The 13,058-nt window shown below is 47.8% G+C and overlaps 1 protein-coding gene and 1 long non-coding RNA gene across 5 annotated transcripts in view; both read left to right on the top strand.

The window, feature by feature from the left end:
* ITGA9 (integrin subunit alpha 9) overlaps positions 1-13,058 on the top strand; it is a 326,717-nt gene that overhangs the window by 84,975 nt on the left and 228,684 nt on the right. The window lies entirely within an intron of this gene.
* LOC132011668 (uncharacterized) lies at positions 3-5,249 on the top strand. The gene is made up of 2 exons (XR_009402430.1): positions 3-706; positions 4,496-5,249. It is a non-coding gene; the product is annotated as an uncharacterized LOC132011668 (long non-coding RNA).

Here is a 13,058-nt window from a genome sequence, read left to right as displayed (position 1 = left end):
ACTTTGATCTCTGTGGATATTCATTTAGAACTAGTGGAACCTACTTTTATTGTGTGTTACGTATGTTCAGATTTCTAACATTTTATTTCACAAGGAGGAGAACATTCGTTTCTTCTTTTCAAGTTGGAGTCTGACAGCCCTTTGATCTTACTGTGCTCGTCTCAGCCTCTGAGGGGAGTTATAGTGGGCCAGGAGAACAGTGACACTCCCTGATCTTGGCTTGTCCTTTTGGGAGGCTTCTCATCCTCTTCCCTTTTTGAAGCTCTGTGGTCTCCTCAGAGAAGAGCCATAGAAGTCCCCGTGTCTGGGTAGCTGTGGTCCTGGATCACACTGCACCTGATGGCTTTCTCAGTGGTCCACCACACATTAGCTCAGAGTCACGGTTAAGGCATTTTAAAACTAGTGGGACTTGGGTTTTATCCCTTGATGACTCTCTGTTTATTTTAGGAGTGCTTTCTTTGGCCCCTCTTCCCTGTCACTCTAAATAAACTTTCAAATGTTTTTACCCTCTTGAGATTGTTTGTTAAATACACTTTGCTGCTAATTCAGGAGGTCAAGCTTTGATTAACTACAGAGTGGCCCCTGTGTAGACAGGTGCTGGCAGGGTGGGAGTCCTGGTGATGCCCAGGGCTGCTGGAATGGCCAGCCACTGACCCACAGGCAGAGAGCACAAGAGATAGAAGGAGCCACGTGAACCTGCTACACGGTAAGTAAAATGAATATGGCCTTTGGAGTCACACAGACCTGGTGTGTGTCTAGCTGGATGAGTACTTTGAACTCTGTGTGTCTTAGTTTCTGCATCTCTAAAATGGGCACAGGTACTGAAAGGATCTTGCATGGAGTCTGACCCCCCAGTAGGCATTCAGCATTATCATCTGTTTGGGCCATATGTAATTGCCAGTTTTCTAAATTCCTGACTTACAAAAATGGTATTTTCATATAGTTCAACCTCACATTAGCCAGTGGCTTTCTGGATGATAGTAAAAATAGTCGACAGATTCAAATCTCATTCTGTTATTGAGTTGCTAGTGCCACAGTGGGAGAGTAACAGCTGCTTCTTGAGGCTTCTGGATTGTATATAGAGAAATGCCCCCCCCCCCCATATCTGTGGCACTTGGTCTGGCCTAAAGCCCATGAGTCCGTGCCCCCGAGATGCTTTTCAGGAGGCTGGACTATGTTTCTTGCCAGGATCGTGCTGGGGCCTGCCCGGGCCAGCTGCCCTGTGGCCCCATGAAGGCCATTTATTTATAAAGTGGCTCCTACTTCTCTTAAGCCAACCAGCCACTCACATCTCTAGGTCTTAGATTACATGGGCTCATGCATGCCCTTGAGGGTGTGAGGCTGCCCAGGACAGGCACATATCTGAACACGATGAGACATTTCAGTTCCTGTGCTTGGTGTCCCCACACTTCCTAGATGTGGGGCACCTTTCCTCAGGCTTCCTCATGCTGGGTCTCTTCTACAAATGCTTTCCTTCTGGGCTCTTGGAGACTTGACTTTTTGTTTTGGCAGAATGGTTGCCTTCCCTGTCACAGGCTCAAGACAGGGCCCCAAAGAGCCTACAAGCCTTTGAAGAGTGCACTCAGGGAATGGTGGTAATGAGGGGCCGGCAAGAGGCGGTGCTGTTTCTGGGGTAGCTTCTGAGGGTAACCGGGGAGAAGAGCTGGGCTGCCCAGGGTCGTCGGTCCTGCTACTTCCTGATAGCCAGGGCTACCAGAGTCTAGCAAAGAAGCATAAAGACTTGCTCATTCAATCCAAAAGTCAGATAAACAGTAAATCATCTTTTCTTGTTGAAGCCAGAGAGTACAAGGGTTAAACTTACACTAAAAATGATTTGTTGTTATTGGGGAGGGCACGTGATATGGTGAGTGCTGTGAAGTATGTAAGTCTGACGATTTACAGACCTGTACCTCTGGGGCAAATAATACATTATATGTTAATAAAAATAATTTAAAAAAATGATTTGCTGTTTATCTGAAATTCAGATTTTTTTTTAAAGATTTTATTTATTTTATTTGACAGAGAGAAATCACAAGTAGATGGAGAGGCAGGCAGAGAGAGAGAGAGAGGGAAGCAGGCTCCCTGCTGAGCAGAGAGCCCGATGCGGGACTCGATCCCAGGACCCTGAGATCATGACCTGAGCCGAAGGCAGCGGCTTAACCCACTGAGCCACTCAGGCGCCCCTGAAATTCAGATTTAACCGGGCATCCTGTTGGAGGATTCAGCCTTCTCCATACCCTTCACCCCACAGTTTGGCACTTCTCCATTGGATCAAAACATGGTTGACAGGGGCTCCCTTCCCCTGGGTGAGCTGCAGAGCCCCCAAAGAGGCCCAGTGGGAGCACAGACTCTGGAGCCTGTGGGGCAACTGGTCACCTACATATCCCCATGCCCGTGCTTGCTCCTTGGTGCCTGGGACACCAGGAGCTCTGTGCTCACTGGCCCTGAGAGCCCTTTCCTGAGGGTGAGTCTGAAAACCTCCCCCAAGGAGCTTTTAAAGCAAATCACTGGACACCCAGTTCTGCTAGAGTGAAATTCTGGAACGGCTTGCCTGGATGGCTACGTGAGCACAGCCTTGGAGCAGACAGCAGAATTCCTGGATGGACACCTATAGAATAAGGTCATGGATGTATTTCTCCAAGGAGACAGTGAGTTGTCCCTAAATACATAGACAAGAAGGATGTGAAGGTACCAAGAGTGCAGTCCTTTCATACTTGGATGCATCTCTTCCATGAGCTTTCTGGACCTTCCATGATGTGATGTGTCCTCTTCCATAATGGTGGTGATTTTTCACCAGAGTGTGAGATAAACGTGTACAGCTACAGATTTAATGGCAGAGCGTTCTTTCATATTTAAGTGTCATTTTCTTTTACCTCTGTGTCAGCGTGTAGAACACAAAAAGAGTTAAAAAAGGAAAAAAGTCTAAAGCCACAAAGGAACCGTGGCTGTCAGGAGAAGAGCTCAAGGCAGTGGTCCCCAGATGCTGGAGACTGCGGTAGCTCAGGAGCACAGTGTGAGTGCCTGCGTCTCTGATGATTTGGGCTGTCCTGGGGAAGAGCCAGAAGAGCCCGAGAGCAGTCCAGTACGTGGGACCTAGAGAAGTTTGGATGTGGTTAGTATGTGGTGGCTTTCTCATAGAAGGACCTGGGGGTGGTGGGACGCACCAGGATGGCCCAGGCTTCTGTGGCCATTATGGTCCAGCATCCTTGCTCAGTGGCACTCAGGCGGCTGACCGTTCATAGCTACCAGGGAAGTTTCTTCACTGCTTGACTGGGCGGCAGCAGAGGACAGTGGTGAGTGGCAGAGGCAGCCAGTTTGTCCATTAGGGCGAACCCTTCTGAGCTGGCTGATGGTACATGGTGTGGCCCAGTGGCCCAGCTGGCCAAGGAGGCAGCAGGCCTGGCCCTGGTGTGTCCTTTGTGGGAAGACAGCTGGGGAGGCCGTGGCCCTTGTGGGGTCGAGGCAAGCAGCAAGGGTGGGGAGGGAGTAGCAGCGGGTGGCCTGCTGGACTGGGGACTGGGGACTGGGAGCCGGTCATCTGGGAATGAGAGCATGGTGTGGCCTCTGCTGCAAGCGGGGCCTTCTTGATGGGCCGGCTCTCGGCTTTGTAGACAGAAGAGGAAGGTAAATAAAAGCACTCGGGCTTATCGCACACCATATGGCCAGCAGACTGAGGCAGGCGTGAGGGCCTGGGTGTGTTTTGTTTAGGCTATCTTTAGGTATTTTTTTTTTCTTTTTTGCTTTAAGCCTATTCCAATTTTTTTTTTCCTCTTCCTCCTTTTCCCTAGAAGTTTTCTTTCCATATATGGTGATAAGTATCTCTAGCGTAGAAGACTGTTTGAGCTTAACACCTGCCTCCCAGGCTAGCTGTGTTGTCCCACACTTTGTTCCCTTCTCAGCCCTGTGGGGGCCTTCGAGACATACAGAATTTTGTGGTAAGCCCCATCCTCCTGGGGGTGCTGGGTCCATTCTCAAGGGCTCACTGTGACCCACAGAGCTGAGGCAGGTCAGGCTGCTTCCCTGGCCTCTCTGCCTCAGAGTCCACATGCCCCAGTTCCTCTCCCCTCCCCCACCCAGGCTGGCCTAGGGTTGGGGACCAGCTCCCTCCTACTAATGAAGTGGGCTGGAAGCATCTCGGGGGTCTTCCCGGTAGTCACAGATGAAAGCCCTCATTTGTCCACTCAGCCTCAGGGCTCTCCACAGGCTGGCCTCAGCTCACATTTCCAGCCTCATCTTCTGATGACATTACACATGCCCCGAGCTCTTGCTGAGGTTGAACGGGCTCCTTTTCTTCTGGAAAGTGCCTCGCGTGGTTCCTCACCTTGGTTTCGGGCTCACCCCAGTATGTCTGGCAGCTCAGTGATCGGAGGCCCGGTTTTTGTCAGAACCATGAAAAGCCGCACACCCTCTGCATGGTTTTTGCTTTTTTAATTTTTTTTTAATTTTTATCTTAAACACACCTCCCATGGTATCTTATTTCATATTTTTTCTTTAGGTTTCAAATTAAATAATTTGAAACAGAAACTTTGTGCCCTCCTGTACGCAGAAAACCAATTATTCTATGCCGAACAAAAAGTCACTGTAAAAGTAAATACATTGAAGACACAACAAGGTCATCAAACCCTAACTGGATTTCATCGTCTGCCAGAGTCTGTGAAGAAGCCGCCCACTCTTCCTGTGTGGGAGAAGGGGAAATTATGGAGTGCTGGAGAAGTGTCCGCGACATACTGGCAACCGCACGGAACTTTCCCCCTGACGCAGTCAGAAGGACTGGGAGGGCACTGACCAGGGAATAACTTTCCAAATATGTGGGTCCTGATAGAGTGCCAGGGAAAACCACGTCCTAGCCCCGTCCCAGAAGGCCGGGCCATGCTCTGCTTGGATGGGGTGTGCCTCACCCCTCTTGCCTGCTGAAGGTTGTCTGTTCAGGTCCCCATCAGTCCACGGCTGGCCATTGTCACAGGCCCATTGGATGCCACCATCTACCACCTGTCTCGTGGGAGCTTCTTCTGCGCCGGCTCACTCCTGCTTTGGGAGGGTAGGCCCACAGCACCTCCTCGTCCCTGGAGCCTTGTTGAAGAGACACAGTGGCCACCTGGAGCAAAGGATCCCAGGGAGTATCTGGCCAAGGAGGGGCCTGCCCACCTCCCTGGGAACCTGGTACTGGGAGGGGGCAATGAGAGGAGGCAGGGGAGAGTTGTAGGTGCATGGCCCACGCTGAAGACCGAACAAGCATGAGCTGTCATGGCTCCGTTGTTTTCGGGTCTGTGTGTGTTTACCGCAGTAACAATCACGCTCCGGCCTCAGTCCTGCACGGTGCCTTGAGAATTGATCCCTGGTAAGCCGGATGCTTGTGTGAGTGCCGGGCAGGTGGGGGCTTCTTTAGGAGCTGGGGACCAAGGGCAGCTTGAGTCTGTACAGGGAGGAGGGGAGAAGCCCAGGCACGGCCGAGCATGGCGTGGGTGACGTCATCCTCAGCCAGCCCGCTGGAGGCCTTCAGAAAACTTCCAGTGAGCAAAGCCATGTGTCAGACGCTGTCCAAAGAGCCAAAAACAAGGATTAATGGAACAGGGGGAGGAAAGCCCCCACCCCACTGCAGACAAGGGAATATGAATGCACACCAGCTTTGCTGAGCAGCCGCAGATGTTCATGTGGTTTGTGCTGTGGTGCTGGGGAAGGTTTCTTGAGGGAGTTCGAACCTGAGCAACAGCAGCTCCTTTGTCGCTTGTGGGGGCAGGTGGTCTGCCCGGCCTGGCAAGCAGGGCATCTCGGGGCACCAGGGCTCCTCAGAGGTCACACCATGGGCTCTGCCACGTGGTCCAGTCTATTTCTGTTTCTACATGCAACGAGATGCCTTTGGCCCAAGCTCCACTCACAGGATAGCCTGTGAGTTTGCGGGGCCTTTGGCTGTACTGAATGCACTTGTCAGACGTTGGAGGCTTTTATTTTCTTAACTTTATGAAGCCATAGTTAAGAGAGATTAAGTTGGAGTGTGTAAGAACCTCATGAGGAAGGGGAGAAAGGAAAACAGCGAGATTGCCTTTTTTATCTGCACAATACTTTGTTAAACCTTTTGCTCATCTTGAGAAGTCAAAGAAATAGCTTAAAAAAAAAGTTGTAGGATTTGGGGAAAAGGGATACAGATCTTAGTTGGAGGAAGTCATCTAAAACTTATTTTATTTTATTTATTTATTTTTAAAGATTTTATTTATTTGTCAGAGAGAGTGAGCGAGCACAGGCAGACAGAGTGGAAGGCAGAGTCAGACGGAGAAGCAGGCTCCCTGCGGAGCAAGGAGCCCGATATGGGACTCGATCCCAGGACGCTGGGATCATGACCTGAGCCGAAGGCAGCTGCTTAACCAACTGAGCCACCCAGGCGTCCCTAAAACTTATTTTAATTGCTAGTATATGTACATAGTCAAAACAAATTTTTGTTAACAGAACTAGAAGGTATACAGAAAAAGGACATCTAGCCACTCTGTTTCTCATTCAGAGGCGACCGTGGTTCCAGTTTCTTGTGTGTTTTGCAAGTGCGGGTCAGTAGACACACAAAGTTGTGTGCATATATCACCTTTCAACACGGAAGGCAGCATACCATCACACACAATGGTGCAGCTTACTTTTTTCTTCTAGAATGTCCCATAACAGATTTTGGTAAATCCGTACAGTGGACTTCCACTCAGCAATGACAATGAACTACCAATTGACACAGTCACATGTATATGCATGTGTGTAAAACATGTAACAATGTATGTATGTGTGTGTGCCATAACATGACAGATCCCAAAAGCAAGATGCTAAGTGAAAGAAACCAGACATAAAAACTACTAGTAGTATAGCAGTTCCATTTATATGACACTGTGGAAAAGGCCAAATACAGAGACAGAAAGCAGATCTGTGGCTTTGGGAGCCAGGGATGGGGAGGAGATGGGGATGATTAAGCGAGTAGAGGCAAGAGGGACCTTTTCAGGGTGAGGAAAATATTCTGGATCATGATCGTGGTGATGGTTATATGATTGAATGCATTTATTAAAGCCCGTCAAAGTGCATAGTTAACATTAGTCAGTGTTACCGTATGTAAATAATATTCCAGTCAAACTTATTTCTTAAAAAATGTATCTGGAGTGTTCTTCCATATTGGTGCTTGCAGTGTCCCCACTCTCTTTCATGTCTGCATGGTGTCCTGGTTGAAAGACTGTCCCTTCATTTATTTGGCTTCCTGGGGATCTTCTCAGTGCCAGCTCCAAACTGACATCATCTGAAGTTTGTAGGGCAGTAATCTCACTTTGCCTCTCTAGATGTGGCTTGGGGTTCCTTTTCAGAAAAGCCTCAACTTGCTTTGGGAAGGGTGATGAAATGGGACTGAAATATCCCCTCCACCTGCAGTCATTTCTTTGTCCCTGCTTCAGATCTCTAGTGTCCTGGTTGAGGGTTTGTTGGAGACCCTGAAGAAGAGAGATGGAGGGGCCCTGGTAGTCCTTCAGGTGACCTTGGACATGTGTCTTAGGGAGGATGAGCCTTTCAACGATGGGGTACCCCAGGAAAACTGTGGGTATCCTTCTTCCTATAGTTAGCTTTGTCCCTTTGCCGGTCCCCTTTGGCCAGAAGTGGCACAGGTAGGCTGAGTGCTAACGGCATGCTAGAAAGTATGGTTTGGAAAGTGGGGGCTGAGATGGGTCCACCTGATCTGGGGGGAGCTTCCATCATTGATCATCTCAGTTGTAGAGCTGTTCCAGTGATGCATTCTGGTCACGCAGATGTCACTGAGGGGCTGGAGGCAGGGCTCTGGAGACCATGCTTAAAGCCAGCCCCTAGAGTGTGGTTGCTTTGACCACCTCCTCCACGAGACCATGTTGTGCAGAGCTGGAGAGCAAACTGGGGAGGGATCATGAATTCAGGGAGTGTGGTGGATATTCCACGTGGATGTTGATATCCTCCATGAATGCCATGTGGCCATTGATTTCTTTGCTGGGTGGAATGAAGTCTTCGGCATTTGGAGAGTGTCACAGGAGACCTGACGATTAGTTAAAGTACAATAGTTCTAATACAGAGGCTTTGCCCACCTCTCCTTTTTTTTTTTTTTTTTTTAATTTTTTTTTTTTTTTTTTGGTTTTTTTTTTTTTTTAGTGGGGTTTTTTTTTTTTTTTTCCAGATTTTATTTATTTATTTATTTGACAGACAGAGATCACAAGTAGGCAGAGATGCAGGCAGAGAGAGAGGGAGGAAGCAGGCTCCCTGCTGAGCCGAGAGCTTGACTCGGGGCTCGATCCCAAGACCCTGGGATCATGACCAGAGTCGAAGGCAGAGGCTTTAACCCACTGAGCCACCCAGGCGCCTTTAATTTATTTTAGAGAATACGAGCAAGCAGGGGCGGGGACAGAGGGAGAAGCAGACTCCCCACTGAGCAAGGAGCCAGACATGGGGCTTGATCCCAGGATCCAAGCTACCCAGGCACCCCACCTCACCTTTTTCCCCCCTGGAAACAAAGCAGATATAAATACAGAGCCATGGCATTGACACTAATGGCTTTATCATAGGCTTTTTTTTTTCCTTGATACTTTGAGACAAGCCTTAATTGTGGGTGAAATTTTCATTTTAAGAGACAGTTTTCTCTTCATAGTTATGTACTCTAGGTTTAGTATGTTGTTGATACCCTTATAACACTAATATTCTTTTGAAGTCACACATGGTAATGTGTTCTGTCTTACTGATTTTGTCTCTGTATTTGAGATATGATTTTAAAGGATTACAAGGATTTTCTTTGCCCCTCCAACCTGAAGCTTACGTGTTTATTATAAGAGTGATTTCCTTCAAAGTAATCATCTTTCAGTAGTTCCTGTTTTGGAATTTCCTCCATGGTTTTTTCATTTTTTTTAAAAAATTAAGATATGGGATACCTGGGTAGCTCAGTCGGTTAAGTGTCTGCCTTTGGCTCAGGTCATGATCCTAGGGTCCTGGGATCAAACCCCACATCTGGCTCCTTGCTCAGCAAGAATCTGCTTCTTCCTCTCTCTCTGCCTCCTCCCCACTTCTCATGCTCGCTCAGTCTCTCTCAAATACATAAAATCTTTAATATATATATATATATATATATATATATAACTGGTATATAATGGATATAGATAAGTTTCGGGTCTGTATAAGGATTTGCCCTATGTTTGTGTTGTAGAGTGGCCCCTATGGTAATTCTAGTTACCATCTCTCACCACACATAGCTACAAATTTATTTAAGATTTATTACTCTCTTAGCAACTTTGTAATATTATTAACTGCAGCACATACTGTATATTACATCCCCAGGACTTTATTTTAAAACTGGAAGTTTGTATCTTTTGGCCCCCTTTATCCATTTTACCCCCCCCCCCATCTCTAGCAGTCATGTCTGTTCTCTATCTGGGAGTTGTGTTTGTTTTAGAGCCCACACAGAAGTGAGATCATAAGGTATCTTTCTCTGGCTGACTTACTTCACTTAGCAGAATGCCCTCAAGGTCCATGCATATTGTTGCAAATGGCAGGATTTCCCTCTTTTTTATGGTTGAATAATATCCTTGTGTGTGCGTGTGTGTATGTGTTGTGTACATCACATCTTGCCTACTCACTTATCTCTGGACACTTAGGTTGCCTCTGTATCTCGGCTGTTGTAAATAGCGCTAAAGTGAACATGGGAGTGCAGACAAGCTTTTCAAATTAGTATTTTTTGTTTTCTATGGGTGAATACCCAGGATTAGAATGACTGGATCATATGGTAGTTCTGATTTAAATGTTCACATTTCATTAACGGTAAACTTTTGGAGTTCATTTGAATTTAAAAAGCAGGAGGATTTCTCTGTGACCTCTCTAGTCGATAATAGTCTATCTGGGAAAAAGTGAGGTGTGATAATATGGAAATCAGTAAAGAATTTGTTGAGCCACCCTCCCTTGGAAAATGATTCTTACTAACAGAAGAATTCCCACGATAACAGAAGCTGCAAACATGAATTGAACATTTATTAGTTCTTGCCAGTCGTTGTCCATTCCTACTTTTACGCTTCATTTTCTCCTCACACTAATACGAGAGATTGTTACTATAGTTGGCCTTCTTTGGAGAGTTTAGAAGACAAGGAAGGCATAGAGGGTGAAGGAACTTGTCCAGGACTTTCCAGCTGACAAGGAGCAGAGGCGGGATTTGAACCCAGCACGTGTGGTTCCCAAGGCTTCACTTTTCACCAACACACCATAGCCCCTCTCGAAAGCTTAAGCCACAACAAATGGAGTACTTGTATGCCAGGTACTCTTCTAAGGGCTTTGCATGGATAAAAAGGGTGTATAATGGGTCCAGTGTCTAGAGCTAGCGAGAGACTTTATTGGATGAACACATGGCCAGCACAGGTGCAGCTCAGGTGGTCCAGCACAGGTGGCAGTCCTTGTTGGTGAGCACATCGCATAGCAATAGTGTGCTGCTGGTGACCAGCTCTCAGGGGAGGAGATCTGAGCCAGTCTGCCTGATATGGCTATTCCTACCATGGCTGATTTCATCCTATCAATGTGACATCACGGGGGGTGGCATTGGAAAGAAATGCACCGTAGTGTGCTATGGTATATTATTCCCATGAGAGACTATGCCAGATCAGATATAACCCTAAGAACACAGGTAACAGTAAAGCATGATAAAATAATTAGGAAGTGATGAGTTTGGGGTATTTATTACCCACATTTAAATTAATATAATTTGCTTAATTGTAAGCTTATGCAGTTTGGTAATGGCTGTTATCATCACTGGCTCATGCACGTTCTGAAAATTGAACAGTTGGCTCTCATAAGCCTACAGCAGAATGTTCCACTGGCCATGAACACTGTGTCTGGTGTGTTTGTCTCTAAGTCCATCATATCACTCACATCCTGCCTTACACACAGATGTTTGATTATCAGCGTCTTTCATTCTTGTTTCCTGTGGGTTTTTTTAGATTGACAAATAATTGGAAAGTTAAATTTGTGGGATTAGTTTAACCACCAGACCACAGCTTTTTTATTTGTACATTTGGTTCAGAGACACTCTGCATTTAGATTGAAATGTTTAGATGGTTTAATAGTTTCCAGTTAAAGTAATGAAAAAGATTTTATTTAAATTTATGGAGGTAGCTATTCCTCACTCCTTACCTCATATGCATGTTGGGATTCTGTTCATCAGCCCCTCTACACACCAAAGAATAATGGACTGCTTGTTCAGTTGTCTTGGAGGAGAGAAGGGGCCTGGTAAAGGGGGGATTACCTCCTTTAGGCCAGTTTTAAACCCTAGCAATCCCCTTACCTCTGGAGGCTGAGTTTGGCCCAGGCCTGATTAGTGTAAGGTTGACAAGGCTTTTTCTTTCCAATTGCACTAATCACAAGCACCATATGAACGTGGCCCAAATTGTATTGTTTTGCTTTTCTTTGTTATCTTCACTCCCTCCTGAGACCTCCATTCCCAAGGCCTCTGGAGGGTTCTCTGGCCTAATAAGTGAGCTCCAGGCGAATCAAGAAGCACCAGTCCTGGGACCCACCCTTCGTGTTGTTGCTGGCCTATGAGCCGCATGATCCCTCCTGTCTCTTCCTAAGTGGAGCGCTTGCATCCAAGACATGTCCAGCTTCATGTGGGAGGGCCCGCGGTGGCCTGTGAATGCACGTGGGTAAGCTGAGTGGACCCAGCCACAGTGTCTTACTGCAGAAGCAGTGTGGATCGTGGCGCCAACTCGCTGGGCACCCAGGGCTGTTTCTGGGGCTGACTGTCGGCTGGAGGGAAGGGTTGCAGCCCAGCCTGATAATGAGCAGTTCTTGTGTTTGAGTGGGTGCTGCAACAGGGGAAGTTGGGGAAGAGAGCTCCCTTTGTGCCAAGCTGCATGTCAAGATAGGCTGTGGATAAAGACCTCTGTCAGAGTGTGGTGACTCTTATCTAGGTGTAAGGGTCACAGTGGGGGGCCGGTCCAGGGAATTCTTCTCCTGAGGAAAAGTCCAAGCCAGCTAAGGATTTGAAGGAGAAGACTCTGTATTAGGCTCACTTGCTTCACCACATCTCCTTTGCTCCCTGGAGTGGAGGCAAGACACTGATTGGGTCACTTGGGGGCTTCCAATACCAGGCCCTCTGCAAGGAGCCCCCAGTTCTCCCTGCACTCTGAATGCAGCAGGGTACCCTGGACTTTCAGAGGAATTCATTCAGCCACCAGGAATGGAGATGTGGCTTTGGGGCTTAAGCACATCCATAGACCTTTCCCCAGGTTGTAAGACTTCTTACAGGAGGAAGAGATTTTGCTGGTGTTATTTCAAAGGCTCAGGGATGCCTTTCTCATGACCTTTCGGTTATCCAGGAAGTCTGTAGTGAGTGCCTACCTTGTCGTGGACTGTGTGGGCCCTCAGGTCCACCTGTACACAGACAGAAATCCATGCCCTCTGGGTGCTTATATGCCAGTGGAGAGAGACAGCGGTAGGCACAATAAAGGAGTAACTTCACTTGGGTGATGAGGGTCCTGGAGAAAGACACAACTAGGGATGGGAGGACAGGGTTGGGCTTCATGGAGGTCAGGGTGACCTTACTGAGAAGGTGGAATTTGAAGGAGACAGGGAGCTAGCGAGGTGGGTTCCTACAGGAACCGATCAGACGGGGCCCCGGGGATGTGAAACATGTTTGAGGAGGAACAGTGGGGCTGTGGGAGAGAATAAGGGAGAGGAGTCTGAGTGGCAGCGGTGGGTGTGGTGCAGACCCCATCAGGCCCCATGGGCCACAGGAAGGACTTTGTGTTTCTTCTGAGGGTCTGAGTGGAGCAGTGACGTGATCTTACCTTTCGCTTTGAAGTAAGGGTTCTTGCTTTGAAAGGACCCTTCTCACTGCTGTGCTGCAGTGCACTGTGGGAGGTGAGATAGGGGCAGGACACATCTAGGGGATTCTGCAAGCATTGGGGAAGAGAGCTTGGTGGCTCTACCAGGGGTGATCGTGGTGGGGCTCGGGAGAAGTGGTTGCACTTTGCATTTATTTTGAAGGCAGAACCTGAGGTTTTGATGGTCAGGTGTCAGGGAAAGAGATGTCCTAGTCGACTCCAAGATTTTCA

The sequence above is a fragment of the Mustela nigripes genome, chromosome 2, assembly GCF_022355385.1.
Source record: "Mustela nigripes isolate SB6536 chromosome 2, MUSNIG.SB6536, whole genome shotgun sequence".
NCBI classification, from domain to species: Eukaryota; Metazoa; Chordata; class Mammalia; order Carnivora; family Mustelidae; genus Mustela; species Mustela nigripes.
The sequence above is the reverse complement of the archived record's forward strand: the minus strand, read 5'-3'. Positions and strand labels throughout refer to the sequence as shown.